General features: G+C 44.1%; 1 long non-coding RNA gene across 1 annotated transcript; it reads left to right on the top strand.

Annotated features, from left to right (window-relative positions):
• Positions 1-2,502: 2,502 nt before the first annotated feature.
• LOC132387589 (uncharacterized) lies at positions 2,503-3,924 on the top strand. The gene is made up of 3 exons (XR_009509944.1): positions 2,503-2,535; positions 3,447-3,618; positions 3,715-3,924. It is a non-coding gene; the product is annotated as an uncharacterized LOC132387589 (long non-coding RNA).
• Positions 3,925-18,167: the final 14,243 nt, after the last annotated feature.

Raw genomic sequence — 18,167 nt, 5'->3', positions numbered from 1 at the left:
CCAGTATGAATCAAATTGTTCCAGCTAATGATTAAAATATGCTGTTATATTCTCCAATTTGAAAATGCCCATTGTAATTTCCATTCATGAATCTAAATGTGGGCTCTCCTGTAATAACCATTTCCTAGTAAGAGTCTTTTTAACAGCCACCAAGAGTATATTCATTAAATATTCATCAATTGTATACCATTTGATTCTCATTCGGAAGGAATTTGTCAGCTATGTCCATGATAACTCCTGTTCTGTCGGAAGAATAGAGGGTTGGGTAAAGTTTCGCCAAAGAATGCTCAGTGCCTTTAAGCCGTTTCATTTTCTTCATCATGAATCCTTCGAACAAAGCATACTTCGTCGGGGAGGAGCAGTAACAGGACCTGAAAGAGAATTTAAATTGTTTCAAGAAGGCTTTCCTAAGCGACTGGGTAAAACTTTGGACTTTCGTATTACCACTTATGAGAACTGTTTTTGCATTATCGTTTTAAGAACTGCTTTCGGATTCTCGCTTTAAGAAGTGTTCGAGCTGTCATATCGCAGCTGACTTCCGGTTGTTAATCGTTTGATTACTTTTTGTTTTTTTTAGCAGTGTTTAATAAATGTCTTAATTGTTATAAAAAACCATGTTTTTGCTGTTTTCGTTGTTGCTGGATTGTAACATATTCATCTGAACTTTGGAAAAGTCTGTAACAAGATCCCGCATGACAGCTCATCTGGAAGGATAGGTCACGTGGGATTCTCGGAAAGCTGGTGAGCTGTATTCTCACCGGGTTCAATGACTGAGGGTGACTGAAGATGGATTTAACGAATGGATGTCCGTGACGAGTGGGAAGTGCATGTCAGTGTCGAGGCCTCGTTAATTAGATATTCATGTCATTGATTTGTATATGATTGTACATGGCATGGTTAGAAAGTTTGATATTAAATTCAGGAGTCTGCTTCATATTGCAACAGGTTACAATGAATTTTCCCAACTTACTGTTTCGGATGTATGGCGGGTCTACATTGTGCTTAACAAGGTACCATATAACTATCTGATAATAGCCAAGTGATATGTCCAAAGAAATCTAGACCGAGTTTAGATGATAATAATGGTCTTAAAGTTCTGCCGGAGATAACATAGTGGTTCAGAACAAGATGTCATGATGCTATGTGTGAGATTGCATTGTTAAGGATGTCAGAGTGATTCTATATAGACTCAAACCATGTATTGCCACTTTTGTCAATGCCAGGGGATGTAAAACTGAAAGGAGATGGTGAGAATCAGGTGTGACTGAGAAATCTGTATAATTCAGTGAAGAGAGGAGTGGATGTCCCATTAAACAGCAGAAATGTTTCAACCCACACTGCTGTAACAGCTGTCCATTACTCACCATAGCGCCACCAGTGGTAGGAGGGCCAAAGCAGTGGGCGCTGTCTGCTCAACCTGCCTTGCCATTGCATTGACACATCACTCCCGGTCGAGGACACAAGATTGGCTCCGAAAAGGGAATTGTGTGCAACATAGCACGTAGGGACCCCGGAAGTCCCGGCACGGTGTACAATAGATGGACAGCGCGGAAATCGATGGGCTCAGCTGGATCAGGCCCTGTCAGGGCTTCAGTGGACAGGCTCACGATGTTTGGAAGTGTTTGCCTCAGTTTAATAACAAAACCGTGTTCTCCTGTAAACCCCAATTAATGTTTGACCCTCCTGTTATTTGTTTTGTTACAGAGAAACAAAAGCTGATCACACTTGTCCTCACAATGGGTCAATGCGCCGGCAGGGGAGGACTTCCAGTGCCTTCAACATCGGGAAAGCTCACGGGTATGTTGGCGAATTAATTTAATTTATAAATACTCTGCTGATTCCGCGTCTGTATTTAATTCAATATTGGGAATTCACAAAGTGTTTGTGAAAACTGATCAGAGAGATAAGAGAGAGAGTTAACATTTCTGGGGGAAATACAGTCAAACGTAGAAGGTGTACAATTACCGTCTGCTGCTGCTCCTCTAACAGATTGTGATGCACATTGAAATAGCGAGTTACTCTAGAAGAAATGACATTCTGCAGATGCTGAAAGTTTTGGGCAATAAAAAGACACACGAAATATTGGCAGAACTCAGCAGGTCAGACAGCATCCATGGAGAGGAACAAAGATTTGACATTTCGGATGAGGACCACAATGAATGGAAAGTAATGTGGCAATATCTAGAATTTCTGTTCCCTCATTTCCAGTCCGATGAAGGGCCTTGGCCCAAAACGTTGATTGCTTATTCTCCTCCATCCCCATATACATTTAGTTCGCATTGTGTTTGGTGATCTTTAGGTTCCAAAGTGAAGTTACTGTCCAGTATGAGGTCAGTAATTTCTTTAATGCTCCTCATTTTCCTTTAGGGTCCAGGCTCAGTGATCACGGAGCTCCTGGCAAGCTGGGACGATTTCCAGCTGCTGCAGTTGACGGACTTCTACCGGGACAGGTTGGAGCAGGCGATGGAAGGACGGGTTCACGGAGTGAGTCTGGCGTTAGAGGCTGAGAAACAGTTCAGCAGAGAGGAACATCGGGTGAGTGGGAGGGAGAATGGGTTTGAATTTTCCCACATCACAGGACTGATGGCCGTAGGATCTCTGACTCAACGGATATTAAATAAGATAAAAGAATAACTGGGAAATAAATACTCCACATGCAATCCGGAACATGTGAACCTGTACCAGAGATGGAAAGAGGTGAAAAGAACCCGCGGACTGGTAGGGAGCTGCTCGATGTTCAGAGTGAATTGAGCAAGTAACAGCATTAATGGCAAATATGACAGGAAGTTTCAATCTGTGAAAAATGTACAGAGTGACGGCAGGATGTCAGTGAGAACCGGGACATCATCAGTGACTGCCACAGGAGCCTGGGTGTGTTCATTTCTGGGTGGAGATAATTTTGTTACAATCTGTAACTGCAAACCGTGTGAATCGGGGAACATTGCCATGTTGTAACGTGTAATCACTGAGAAAACCTCTACTGGAAAAGGGAAGCGAAAGGTGTCAGATGTCAGCCAGTAATCCGCTGTCATTTTAGACACTGGCGGACTGAGGAGATGAATCACATCATAAATTCTGCAACTTCTCTGAGGCTGTTCAGTCTGTTATATAAAATAAAATCCTCCAGTTTTATTTCTTCCTCTGTGATCGTTATTTTATGATTTCTGTTTTACACCGTCAAATCCGGTGAGGGATTATTTATGGAATTGGAGCCATGTCAATGAAGCGGTCATAGACCAGCCAGGATCTCATTGACTGGTGGACCAGGTGCACAGTGAATGTCCCTCCCTGTGCTCTGCACTCAGAGTGTACACTCCATGTCCAGACAGGATCGGCACCCGTCCGGGTGACTGCTCAGTCTGATCCCGTTACACAACATATCATTTACTTCTCATTCTCTGTGTGAATCTGTCAGTCCCCAATATGTTCACCGTTACTCTTCACAGAAAATCTCTGATCTCGCTGATAAGGGAGAGCGGGCGGACAGTTCTAAACTCCTCCTGAGCCTGGTGATGGAGAAAGGCTCCCGTGCCCAGAGGGTGATGTGGGAAACCTTTGTGAAAATGTGGAATGATGTTCCAATGTTGGACAAAATACTGAACGAAATACAGATATATGGTGAGAAAATATCAGAGATTAATTCAAATTTGGATTGAATACAGCACACTTTAAAATTTTACACATCATTCCCTCAATGTGTTTAAATTCAAACAGGTTGTGATCACTCCCATCGATCAAACACCGCTCAAGGTTTAATCAAGGTTCTCAGTGAGCTGAAAGGTAAGTGAACGTGCATTGAACATTGAAGAGTATAACACAGGAATAGGTCATTAGTCATATAACATTGTGCCGAACCAGCTGAGAGGTAAATCTACATAACCCAACTCTAATCTCTCCTTCCTGCACCATGTCCATACTCCTTCATCTTCCTTACATCCATGTGTATATCCAAACGTCTCTAAAAAGCTTCTAATAATTTGTCTCTATCACCTTACCGGGCAGTGCGGTCCATGCAGCCACGGCTCTCTGATGAATAAAAAAGCTCTCCCTCACATCCTACTTCATTCTACAGCATCTCACCTTCAATACATTCCCTCTGGTAAAAGACATTTCAACCGCGACAAACTGGTGATCGCTGTCCACTCTATCTCTGCCTCTCGTAATGTTCTCAACCTGTGTCAGAGCTCCCCTCGGTCTCCGACGATCCAGAGCAAACAATCTAACTTCATCCAGCCTCTCATCATAGCACATGCCCTCTGAACCAGGCAGCATCCCGGTAAACCTCTTCTGCTCCCTCTCTAAAGCCTCAACATCCCTCCGGTTGTGGGGCGGTATGCAATAGCCCAGAATGGGCTGCAGCAGAGTTCATTAAGTTGAAACTTGACCTCTGTTTCCACCAGCGGTTGTAATTTGCGTACGGCGGTTAGGTTGTTGAGCCACAGGGATCTGACCAGGTAAATATGGGCACTGTGACAGAGAACACAGTGAGACACATGGAAGCATGTTTCTTAGAGCGAATGTTTTCAAATGTCATTTTGAGGAAAGAGGCAGAGAGCTGGCGATTTTGAGGAAAATTGTTCACACCACTCCAGGGCCTACAAGTTCCTCCTCTGCGAGTCTACGTGGAGAAAGGGAGAGGGGGATATGGAAAATGGAATTAAAAACTTATATTTCTTCACACAAGATGTCAAAATCTTCTCTTGACAGCCACTGCCCTCTCCTGAACAGACTCTTTCTTAACCGTTTTCTAAACTTCCCCCAGCAGATTATCTTTTCTTAGAGTTGGGCGTCCACTGAAGTTCCAGTCACAGAATAGTAATAATAGCATCACTTTAATTAGAAAATCAGGTGACATTCCAACTGGTCTGTACCACAGAGCAGAATTGAGTTCAGATCTGCACCCCCTAGTGCAAACACTGCTACAGTGTTAGAGAGGGTGAGATTGGGGGACATATTCCTCAGCTCAGTCCACATAAGCTGAAATTCATGTCTGCCGGTGTTGTGGGGCTGGACACTGTCGAAGGGTGAGAGATGGGAATTAGGACAGAGAAACCAAGGGTTATGGGATCGCGGCAAGGAAGGTGAAAATGACTGAAAATATCTCTAAATAATATTGCAATTAGTTAAACTATGACTGTCTGGATGGAAAGCTCAATACATCTATAGGCCCATCATGACTGTGAAAACGGAGCCCGGGGCAGTTCCTGGGCTCAAGAGATTGTGAGGCTTCATCACTGCAGACTGAGTTAGATCACTCAACTGCACATTTAACAGAGGAGAGAGCTTAGGAAAGACAAACATCACAAAACTTATTAATATTGCATCAGCCCATGTTTTACCTGATTATTCAAAGCTCTCAACAGAAATATAAGGAACCTCGGCCAGAACCCTGGTATTGTCTCTCTCAATTACAAGAACAAATTACAACCCGTCGACTGGAAGCGACCACCTCCCGTGGGTTGTGTACGCCCAAAACTCTCCTAAGCTCAGCCATTGGAAGGTCCCCTTTTGAGTGTTCCCTGGGGTACAACCCCCGCTGTCCCCCGTGCAGGTAGAGGATATTGCGGTCCCATCGGTTCAGGACCATATCGATCGGTGCTTTAAGGTGTGGGAGGAGACACTCACGGCCCTACTCAGATCAGCAAGACGTAATAAGAAGACAACTGACCGTAAATGGACTTCGGTGCCCGAGTACCAACGAGGGCAGATGGTGTGGCTTTCATCCAGGGACATCCTGCTGAAGAACGAGCATAGGAAACTTGCCCCTTGTTTCCTGGGACCATTCAAGGGCGAAAGTATGTCCGCCTAAAATTACCAAGATCCATGCGCATCCACCCAACTTTTCATGTTTCCCAGTTAACGGAGTTTCCGTCAGCCCCTTGTGTCCACCGGCTGAGTCTCCCCCACCTGCCCGTATCATCGATGACCATCTGGCATACACTGTCCGATGACAACTGGATGTGCGCCGTTGGGGCAGGGGTCTCCAATACCTGGTGGACTGGGAAGGGTATGGTCCAGAAGAGCGTTCCTCCGCTCCTTCATCCTAGACCCATCCCTTTTCCAAGATTTCTATCGGGAACATCCAGGCAGGCCTGGAGGTTCGCCTGGCAGCTCCCGTTGAGGGAGGGGTACTGTCATGGTCCCTTCTGGCAATCGCCCACCTGGCTATTTTCCTCAAGAATTGGGCCTCAGTCACCTCGTTTAGTTCCCAATCATTCCCAGGTTCCACTAACTGCAAACAACTACTTTCCATCAGCAAATGCAGTATAAAAACCCTGTGAGCACAACTAGGAGCTGCCAGTACGTTGGTCGACTCCGGTGTAAGTAACCTCACTTCATGGTTCTTAGGACTGCCAGTTCTAGGTGTAGCATCAGTCCTGGAATAACGACAACGTTAATAACGACTCAATAACGACTCCCGACTCTGCCTCCGCATCCGTGCTCTGCACTTGGGTTCATCCACCGCCACGCCCGTGTAACACTCTTGCCTCGCTTTCACTCTTTATATATCTGAACAACTTTTGATACCTGATATTTTTGTCTAACTTACCTTAATTTTTCATCTTGTCTCTCTTGTGTGTTTTTTTTTTAACTAGTTGTCTCCTGTTGGTCATGTAAAAGCTTTCCAATCCTCTAACTTCCCACTATTTTCTTGCTATAGTATATCAAAAACAGAAACAGCAGAAAATCTGTGGATGTTGGAAATCCAAGCAACACATATACAAAATACTGGAGGGAACTAGGAGGCCAGGCAGCATATAAGGGAAATAGTAAACAGTTGACGTTTCGGGCCGAGACCCGTCATCAGGATTGGGGAAAAATAAAGATGAGACGTCAGAGGAATAAGTGTGGGGATGAAAGGGGTAGAATAAATGGCAAGTTATGTGTGAAACCGGGAGGGGGGAGTATTTTGTAAATATACACAAATTTAGAATTTGATGGCTGCAACACACTCAGCAAAAGTTGAGACAGAGTTAAAATAAGATTGAAAAGTGCACAGAATATTCAAGTAACACTCGTTTGTAAGATTCCACATTAAGCAGGCTAATTGGTAGCAAGTGAGGTACCATGACTGGGTATAAAAGTAGCATCCATCGGAGGCTCAGTCTTTGCAAGCAAGAATGGGTCGTGGCTCATCCCTTTGTGCCAAAATTCATGAGAGAATTGTTAGTCAGTTCAAAAGGAACATTTCCCAACACACGATTACAGAGAATTTAGGTCTTTCAACATCTACATAACATAATATTGTGAAAAGATTCAGAGAATTCAGAGACATCTCAGTGCGTAAAGGGCAAGGTCGGAAACCACTGTTGAATGCGAGTGATCTTCGAGCCCTCAGGCGGCACTGCCTGAGAAACCGTCTTGTTACTGTGACAATTATAGCCACCTGGGCTTGGGAGTACTTCGGTAAATATTTGTCACTTAACACAGTCCGTCGCTGCATCCAGAAATGCAACTTGAAACTTTATTACGCAAGGAGGAAGCCATATATCAACTCTATGCAGAAGCGCCGTCGAGTTCTCTGGGGCCGAGCTAATCTCAGGTGGACCGAATCTCAGACTATGGAACCATGTGCTGTGGTCAGATGAGTCCACATTTCAGCTAGTTTTCGGAAAAAAACAGGCATCGAGTTCTCCGTGCCAAAGATGAAAATGACCATCCTGATTGTTATCAGCGAAAGCTGCAAAAGCCAGCATCTGTGATGGTATGGGGGTGCATCAGTCCCCACGGTAATAGGTGAGTTACATGTATGTGAAGGTACCATTGACTCTGAGGCGTATATTAGGATTTTAGAGAGACATATGTTGCCTCAAGGCGGCTTCTCTTCCCGGGACATCAATGCTTATTTCAGCAGGACAATGCCAGAACACATTCAGCATGGGCTACAACAGCGTGGCTTTGTAGACACAGAGTGCGTGTACTTGACTGGCCTGCTGCCAGTCCACATCTATCTCCTATTGAAAATGTATGGCACATCATGAAGAGGAGAATCAAACAACGGAGACCACGGATTGCTGAGCAGCTGAAGTCATATATCAAGCAAGAATAGACAAAATTTCCCATTGCAAATCTACTACAATTAGTATCCTAAGTTCCAAAACGATTAAAAGGTGTTATTAAAAGGAAAGGTGCTGTAACACAATGGTAAACATGTCTCTGTCTTAACTTTTGTTGAGAGTGTTCCAGCCATCAAATTCTAAATTTATATCTATTTCCAAAATAAATTAAGTTGGTCAGTAAAACTATTGAAAATATTTTCTTTGTACTTTTGTCAGTTAAATGAACCTTTACGTGAATTAACATATCACAGATTTTTGTTTTTATTGCATTTTGGAAAATATCCCAACTTTTCTGGAAATGGGGTTTGTAGAAAAACCCTTTAACAAAATTTAGTTCAAGGCTTAAAAAGCTGCAAAATAGAGCTCAATAGTTTACAAGTATAACAGAGGCAATACGAACTTCCATCAATACCGACATTAACTGTTTTTTTAATAAAAATTTTGGTCCCATTTCAATCAGTAAAATTTACAAAGATAAATAAGAACTTCAGAAAACTTTAGAAAAGACTATTTGCTCTCAAACCCACTTAGATTAACACCACCTGGGACAGAAGGAGGAACAGAAATAACACACATGAAAAAAAAAGCACACAAGAGTCAGATAAAACTAAGTATATATTTTCATCAAAAATGAACAGGATACCGTACTCCATGTGTGTATATGCAATTGTGATAAGCAATACAGCCCAGAAAACTTCAATGCGATGCCCACTGAGAGAAAATGAATCATCACTGTGGAATGAAACATTAACCACTGGAATGAGAATGACTCTCCATGGGAGACATCCCAATGATCTGATCAGATGAGATGGTGACAAGGAAGCATAGAGCACATGACTGAGAGTTGGAGACCTCTTCCCAGAAAGAGAGGGGTTCCTTGCTGAAATACAGGACAAGGTGGTTAAAAAAAGAAAGAAAAAAATCAAAAATACTTTAAATACAACAAACAAGGCAGTAAGTACAGAAAATGCCAAGGGAAACCACACCAATCCAACACTTTCCAGGATCCTGCAGCAGTTTAACTCAATCTGATTACTTACAAAGCTACAAACAAGTGGCAAAAATCATTCACCAAAATCTTGCTTTAAAATACCAACTCATGAATACCCTCCATCACTTCATAAAGGCACCATAAATTCCAGCCTGATGCAGTTTTAGAGCCAAGATATTACAAATTATTTGATAATCAATACATTATTTCAGATAGGACAATCCATAATAAACATCTGGATATAATATTACAAGATAGACAAGCAGGAACAACTCCTTCAATAGATAAAACCATTCCCAACACACACGTTCGACCAGTACAGCATCTCACCACAGGTATTGCTTGTGCCATCAGTCAGAAAAACAAAAGATTTTTTCTGTCAATTACCTTCCAAATATTTCCACTGTGTCATTTGTAGCCACGTCCCGCTGCTGATTCCCTTCTCATCATGCGTTCTTACACCGACCATCCTCCAGTACACCAAACTCTGCCCTGTGCGGACCCGCCTCCAGATTCTGACCCTGCTCAGTTGAACATCCAATTAATGGGTTTCCATTCTGATTTCAGTCTTTAGAGGACAGTGGTGTTTTATAACGATCCTGTAGAAGCAGGGAAAATGATCCATAATGTGGAATAAGCCCGGAATAAGGAGGTTAACTACCAATGTCATTCTCTGTCAGCGCAGAGATTTGAGGGGTGAGGAACATGTCAAGCAGAACTGCAGTCAGCTCAACTTCTTCAGTCTGCAGAAAATTCAAAGGAAACCTCTTCACCCACAGAATGGTGACTGTTTGGAACCCATCACAACAGGGAGAGCGAGAGATGAACAACAGGGGAGGATTTAAAAGGACTGCCCTGGAGCAGTATCACTGGCAGGGTCCAGCAGGCCTGAGTTGACTCTCTACTGTACACATGGTGTGTTATAAATTGATTAAGTACCGGAGACAGAGTTTAAAATAGAGTTGATTCATTTGTCTCAGATGCAGAATATTAAACCCCAGTCCCGTTAAAGGTGAAGGTGCAGCGGAAGAAATTCCCCCCACGTCCAGTGACCAGGGTGCGGAACTGTACGTAGTGAGCAGCAGCAATAATTGCAGAGTTCAGCACCGACAGTCACTCTCGAAATTGCATTCAGCAATGGTGAGGGACAAATATCCAACATGCAGCTTATTCAAACTTTCTACCCAGTGTGAACCCTGTAGTGTGCCGCAAGGTTAGATTACAGAGTGAATCCCTTCCCACATTCGCAGCAGGTGAACGGCCTCTCCCCAATGTGAACTCCATGATGCACATTTGGTAGAGATTGCTGAGAGGATCTTTTCCCAAAGCCTGATTGGTCTCTACCCAGTGTGAACTCGTTGCTGTCTCAGTAGATAAGCTGACTGAATGAATCACTTCCCAAACTCACAGCAGGGGAACGGCCTCTACCCTGTGTGAACTTCCTGGTGTCTCAGTAGATGAGATGACCGAGTGAATCCCATCCCACAGTCTGAGCAGGTGAACAGCCTCTCCCCAGTGTGAACTCGTTGGTGACTCTGTAGGGTTGATGACTGAGTGAAAGTCTTCCCACAGACTGAGCAGGTGAACAGCCTCTCCCTTGCTTGAACTGACTGGTGTCTCCGTAGGTGAAATAATAAAGTGAATACTTTCCCACAGCCTGAGCACGTGAATGGTCTCTCACAGTGTGAACTAGCTGGTGTATCAGTATATCAGATGACCGAGCGAATCCCCTCCCACATTCACAGCAGGTGAACGGTCTCTCCCTAGTGTGAACTCGCTGGTGTGCCGGCAGATCACATGACCGAGTGAATCCCTTCCCACAGTCTAAACTCCAGTGTGAACTGACTCGTGTGCCAATCGGGAGGGTGACTGAGTGAATCCCTTCCCACAGTCTGAGCAGGTGAATGTTAACTGTGTAAAATAACGGGCGTGCCAGTCAGCCAGATGATAGAGTGAATCCCTCCCCACAGTCTGAGCAGGAAGGATGATTGAGAGAATCCCTTGCTCCACTTCTTAAATATCTGGACAGAGACAGCAAAACTGGCGTGTTTTGTTTGAATTTCCAGAGACAATTTCCTTGTCATTTTTAACCTGTAAAAATATTTACAAAATCCATCAGTGGGTGAAGGACAACATTTCAGATGAGATCGCATTAGTTGCCAATGTGTGATCTGACATCAGACTGTTACAGTGAGGTCCAACCCAAGTTGCAGAGAGAAAGCATCTTGTTGGTGTCTGGAATGACTATCAAATGATCTGAGTCTCTCTAAGAACGGGGCATTTCTGCCATCTCCAATCTGTGAACTGGCTCAGTTTGACTCTCTCCATTGGTGTTATTCCCTGTTCCCACTGAACTGCATGGGTGCCTGGCCCCACAGGAACTGAAACACTCTCACACAAATACCCTTTGTTGACGTGCAGCTGGGATTTTTTTTATGTACTGTTAACTGAAAGTGCCAAAATTTAATGCCATGTAAATATCTCCTACTCTGATGTATGGTTGGTCTGCACAGCTGTTAAAAGGAATTATGGTGAATATTGGTATTATTTAAGATTCATGTCACAGTCATAGAAAGATTCAGACACATTGGCACATCTAGTTGGTGCCAAGCTATTTACGCTTTCAAGTCCCATACCCCTACCATCCAGGTACCTATACCAACCTCTAACACGTGGTCATTGTGCTCGCATGCATCACTTGTGCTGGCTGCTCATTCCACACCTGGATGGCCATCTCTGTGAACATGTTTTCCCTCTTGATCCACATAACGTTTCACCTTTCACCCTTAATCCATGGCCTCTGGTTGTGGTCCCTCCCCATCTCAGTAGAAAATCCCAGCTCGCATTTACCCCATCTATGTCCCTCAAAACTGTGGTACACCTCCATCAGACCGCTACACACGCTTCTACTTTCCAAGAAATAAAGTCCAATCCAGTTCAATGTTTCCTTATAAGCCAAGTCCTCCAGACCTGGCAATATCCCTGTGAATTTTCCCTGAACTCTTCGAACCTCTTTTACATGATTCCTGAAGGTTGGTGACCAAAACTACACACAATACAAATTAGGCCTCACAGATGTCTTGTACAACGTCAGAATAACATTGTCTATTGTTGACAGTACTTGAGTTTATGAAGGCCAATGGGCCAAAATCTTTCTCTCTATACCTTTTGAACTGTGACACCACTTTCAGTGAAATATAGACCTGTATTCCCCGATTCCTTTCCTCTACAACACTCCTCAGTGCCCGACCTGTCACTGTGTAAGATCTACCCTGGTAGGTCCTACCAAACTGTAACACCTCACACTTGTCTGCATTAAATTCCAATTTCCATTTCTCAAACCATCTTTCCAGCTGGTGCAGTTCGCACTGCAAGCCATGATAGCCTGCTCACAGTCCGCTAAACTCCCAGACTTGGTGTGATCCACATATTTGCTGATTCAGTTAACCACACTATCATCCAGATTACTGATATAGATGTCAAACAACAACAGATCCCACACTGATCCCTATGGCACACAACTAGTCACAGGCCTCCAGTCATCTGCTACCACACTCTGGTTTCTCTCAAAGACAGTGTCTCATCCAATTTACTATCTCATCTTGAATGCTGTATGCCTGAAACTTCTTGACCAACCTTCAACAATAAGGTCGAAATATTCGGAATGATGCTACATTAATTTGAAGCAACCTCAAAAGATGTTTCAAACTTTCTTTAGTATTTTTCCTTTGGAAATTGGATGGTTTAAGCACCAGTGTGCAAAGTAGCTGAAACGTTCAGAGGTCTGCGCTGAATTTTTATACGCGAAAATGAGAAAGTCAGATCGAATTCCTTATCACAGCTTGACGGAATCCCGAGTAGGTACAGTTGCAGAAATTAAAAGAAGTTTATCAAGCAGCGCAGATATAGGCAGGTGACTACCGGGGAGCGGAGGAGGAGACGAGGACATGCGACAAGGGGAGATATTTTTCATTTGGATTATGAAATTTGTAAATGGACAGATGGTGTACGAGCGGGGCTTCCTTCTATGTCAAGCGTGTCAGAACTTCGTTGGCAATCACCGCCGCTGATAAAGGTATCCATGCTTTGATATCAGACGAAAGCCTAATGGAAGGAGATTTATTTTAATTTCTCCAAAGCGACCTCGGTGATCAGCAGACACTGCCTCTTCCCAATCGCTGCTCCTCTTCCAGTGCCTAGTACCGTGCCCCTTCACCCTGCATGTACATGTAATATAACAGCGACAACGGCTATACATATTTTAAAGCTCCAGAACTGAATTGTCTGCAGTGTTTTATTGTTCTTAATTCTCAGATTATCTCTGCACTAAGAACCACGGAGCGCAGAGATAGTAATTAATTCATCCTTATTACTGTCGCCTAGTGAATTTATCGGCGATTGTGATCCTGTCCCGGGGAAAGTGCGGCCTCTCCACCTGCACCACTCTCTACCTGGTGGCCATGGCAACCACTGATCTATTGACCATTATTTATGGAGTCGTATTGTGGCGGATTAGTTATTATTACTTCCCGGGACGTTCCTGGACATTACCCCAGTGTGCAGTGTGATCTCTGCGCTGGGACTGGCAGCCACGGATTGTTCTGTCTGGTTCACCGTCACTTTTACGTTTGACCGGTTTGTCACCATCTGTTCTCAGAAGTGGAAAGCAAAATATCGCACCGGGAAAACTGCTGTTGTGGTTCTGTCAATAACCGGTGTTCTACTCTGTTTTAAAAATGTCCCCATATTTTTTTTTATGTATCATCCTTTGAGAGGGATTGACAACATACCCTGGGATTGTCTCACAAAAGCCGTTTACTATACGGATCCTGGGTGGGTGGGATATGAGTGGCTTACTTGCGCTCTAACGCCATTGCTCCCGTTCGTGTTAATATTACTGCTCAATGCTTTGACAGTCAGACACATTTTAGAAACTAGTCGCGTCCGTAAGGGGCTGAAGGGACAGAGGAAGGCGAAAAACAGCAGTGACCCAGAGACAGAGAGCAGGAGGAGGTCTGTGATCCTGCTTGTCACCATCTCTGGGAGCTTCATCATCCTGTGGTCGCTAGTATTTGCTGACATTGTTTATTACAGAAATGCCGGACTGGACAAAATTACTTACAACGATTCTGAATACATATTTGAACATTGTGGCGACATGCTGTTGATATTAAGTTGTTGCACAAACACTTTTATTTATGGGGTAACTCAGCCCAAGTTCAGAGAGCAGTTCATCCGCGCAGCGAAGCATCCGATCATATTAATTATTCAAATAATTAATAAACACAATATCTAGTGCTTGTTAGACGCTGTCGCAGTGTTTTTCATCCTGGCACTACGGAACTGGCTGCCTTCAGAGAACGTGGCAGCAGCGGTAATAAAACAGGTTTATAGACGAGACAGTTGCAACAGGGGAACAGACCGTTCATCACCCGCAGCCTGCCAGGAAATCTACCTCCTGCCAATTATCAAACTCGTCCTGCCTTTTATTTCTACGCTTTCATCAGCTGATCTCTCTCGTCACAGCGTTCAACAATGAATTCCGAACCTCAGACTAAACGCTCACCATTCAAGTGACTGACAACGCCGTCGCTTCTGGTGAACGGAGACGAAATGGAAGACCTCGTGGAAATACTGCGCGGACGGCTAGAGCGGTCGGAATTAACAGTGAGCTCGCCGGAGATCACATCTGACCTGGTCCATCTCCGAGACCGTTGGCAGGACCGCAAAAAGATTCAGCTGATAGCATCCAACATCTACACGTCTCTCAACACGCTATGTGCAGCGAACACCCACGTGTTCAGAGACCTTAACTTTAACGGTGAGTGTACTTGTTTCAAATGAGTTGGTATCAGTTTTGTGAGATGTGTACCAGCACAGGGAATGTCTCAATGATTTTCAATTATCTTCTGTGGAAAGTCAATTTCTAAAGGTGGCTCTTATGACATTGCGAGGAAGGAGTCTATCTTCCTCATTTCCCTGTGTACGGAGATGTTGACTTTAATTGTACGTGTACCTGTGTCTCTAAGTTGGTATCAACACGAACACGAAAAATTTGCAGATCCAGGAAATGCAAAGCAACACACACAAACTGCTGGAGACACTCAGCAGGCCAGACAGCATTTCTGGAAAATGAGTCTCAGCACGAAACGCCATCTGTTTATTTTTTTCAATGGAAGTTGTTTGGCCCGCTAGGCCCCTCCAGCGTTATTTGTGTGTTGTGTTATGTTGGTATCAAGTTGGTCGGAAGTTCAGATGCACAGAGAGTGCGTCGACAACGTTCAATCAACGTCTGCATGAAGTCTATTTTAAAGGTGTTTTGCATGACTTCCTGTTTGTCATGACGGTTTTTTTTTTCATGAAGTAGCAAAGAAACTAGGTGAACGCAACATTGCAGAAGCTGCCGAAAGACATTTTATGAAGGCTCTGGGAGAAGGCCCGATACTTCATTCAGACTGTCGAATGACATGCCACTAAAACACAGGATATAAAATTGGGCTATTCGTTCCATCGCGCTCTTCTGCCGTTATTTTGTTTCTCAACCCTTATTTCCTTCCTTACCCAAGAAACTGTTAACCTCCTCACCAATAAAGAACCTGTTAACTATCTTCGTATCTACACCCAATGACTTGTCCTCCAGCCAATCTCAGTCATCGAATTCAAGCAATCGGGAAATGAATGCCACTATTGAATTTATCTCTTTTACTACCGAATTGATCTGCATGCTGGCATTCAGTATATCCATTACACCCTACTCATGTTCATTTGAATCTCTTATTTCTTATTTTAGAAACTTTTCTGCGCAGTAATCCTTCCTTCCAAAGCCCTTCCCACACCTCTATACGCGATATCCACATGCCACTTACGCGATCACTGTCAAACTAACCGCCTGCCACCGACGCCGCTTGTTTCTGCAAGTAAATTCTGCTCATGCGAATCCCATCGGTTCCCTCCCCGCTATAAAGCTCATCTGGCAGTGGTTCCCTGACTTCCCGATGTCCTAACGACGAAACGTTAGCTATCAGCCTGAATCATCTCAGTCCCGCAATGTTTAGCTATCAGTCCTGCTCTTCTTTCAACCGGATATCTGTAATGGCTCTAAATGTGTCTGCCTTAACTGTATCCACCCTGCTGTGAAATAAATACGCTTCTGGCCCGTGGGACCACCGTGCTCATAAGCGCGTGGCCCCACATCGAATTCATTTTGCCATTCCTCGTCCGCGTCTCTACTTTCCTCTCAATTCTCCTTGCTGAATTGTAGCATTGGTTTCCCTGCACACCACACACTCCCCGCCCCCGCATGCCACAGACACACAATTGGAATTGAGTGCGGCAAGAGTCCCATTAATAGACTCAGGCAGCAAGACTGGAGCCCTGGGATTGATGGAAACTTGACATACTGAATCTGGAATTATCTTGCCCAGAGAATAAGGGACTAACGCTAAATGCGATCTGTTCTGTAACCGTGCTCTTCCTGATTTTTGTAAACGACTTGAAAGAGGAACTGAATATGTGTGTCGGTAAATTGCAGGTTTGGATGCCAGGTGACGTAGCAGTGACAGCGGCACTATTCCAGCTCGGGACGCTGGAGTTCAGTTACGGTTTCATCTGTACAGAGTTCGTTCATCCTCCTCCTGACACCTGCGGGTTTCTCCCAAGTCCGACCACGGGGGATTAATCGTTTATTATAAATTGTACTGCCATTGGGCTAAGGTTAAATTGACGAAGGGCGCCGCCGCTCCTTGTCACTGCTGCATCTCTAAATAAGTAAATTACACGAAAGGGGTGTTTTTGTGTGGATAGTGTAGAGTCTGTTCATAGATTACAATCGGATATCGACACGGTGCAGAGGAGTTATGAATAGTGGCAGATGGATTTTCCACCCGGAAAAGAGTGAGGTGATCCACAATAAAAAATCTAACTACATTACAGAGTACAAATGGAACATTTCATCGCAATGTGGAGGAACAAGGGTCTTGTGCTGTGCCAACCCGAGATCCCTCAAAATTACCATGCAATCAACTGAATGTTCAAGACGTTTTATAGGCTGAGCAGTAGGAAGACCGGGGCTTTGACCTCGGATTACCTCCGACGTCACAAGATTGCCAAAGTAAGAGATAGTGAGTTACCACAGTTAAATATGTGGCTAACTATCTGAAGCAATAGAGAGGGTATCAGGCACACAGATCACGGTTCTTTCTACCAGGATAGATGGAGGATGAGTGAAAACTGTACTGAAGGGGAGATAATTCTCTCACAGGGATGTTTGCGGGAGTTGCGTTGCAAGAAGCTTAATATGTGGCATGCCGGGAGAAGGGAGTGTGTGGTGTGCAGGGAGACCAATGCTACATTTCAGCAAATGTCGTTGAGCGGAAAATAGAGACGTGGACGCGGAATGCCAAAATGAAGTCGAAGTGGGGCCGTGCGTTTATGACCACGGTGGTCCCGCAGGCCAGAAGTGTGTTTATTTCACAGCAGTGTGGATAACAGTTAAGGCAGACACATTTAGATCAATTACATATATCCGGTGCTAAGAAGGGCAGGACTGGTAGCTAAACATTGCGAAATTGAGATGATTCGGACAGTTCACACTGAGGTATAGCAGTTTGGGCAGCTCCCCTGCTGATCAGGCAGTACGACACAGGGGCGAGGTCATCCCACAGGCTCAAACAGAATGCCTAGGTGGGTAGAGCTCAAAAATAAGAAAGATGAAGTCGCTATTATGGGATTATACTAGTAGCCCCTCCAATATCCTTTAAGAGAGAGGAACCGATTAGTCAGCAGATTATGGGCTGATTTAAGAATAATTTAGTACGTGAATAATCTTCGGTGAATGAATAGGAATCCCCGTCTACTGAGGCCTGGATGGGGCTTTATGAGTTCGATGTTTTCAGGAAGTTTTCCGGAAACAGCATGTAAATGAACCACAACGGAGGGAGAGACACGATCTGGTATCGGGAAAAAAAAAAAGATGAGCGACTTGATTGGACTTTCGTTGGGAATTCTGGAGATATTCAAAGGTTTTTTGATAAGGAATAGATAGACATGGAGTGGAACAAATAAAAATTTGGAGAAGACTAATTACAGAAGAAATAGTTTGGAATCGCAGAGAGTAC

This window comes from Hypanus sabinus, unplaced genomic scaffold (genome assembly GCF_030144855.1).
Source record: "Hypanus sabinus isolate sHypSab1 unplaced genomic scaffold, sHypSab1.hap1 scaffold_2006, whole genome shotgun sequence".
NCBI classification, from domain to species: domain Eukaryota; kingdom Metazoa; phylum Chordata; class Chondrichthyes; order Myliobatiformes; family Dasyatidae; genus Hypanus; species Hypanus sabinus.
The sequence above is the reverse complement of the archived record's forward strand: the minus strand, read 5'-3'. Positions and strand labels throughout refer to the sequence as shown.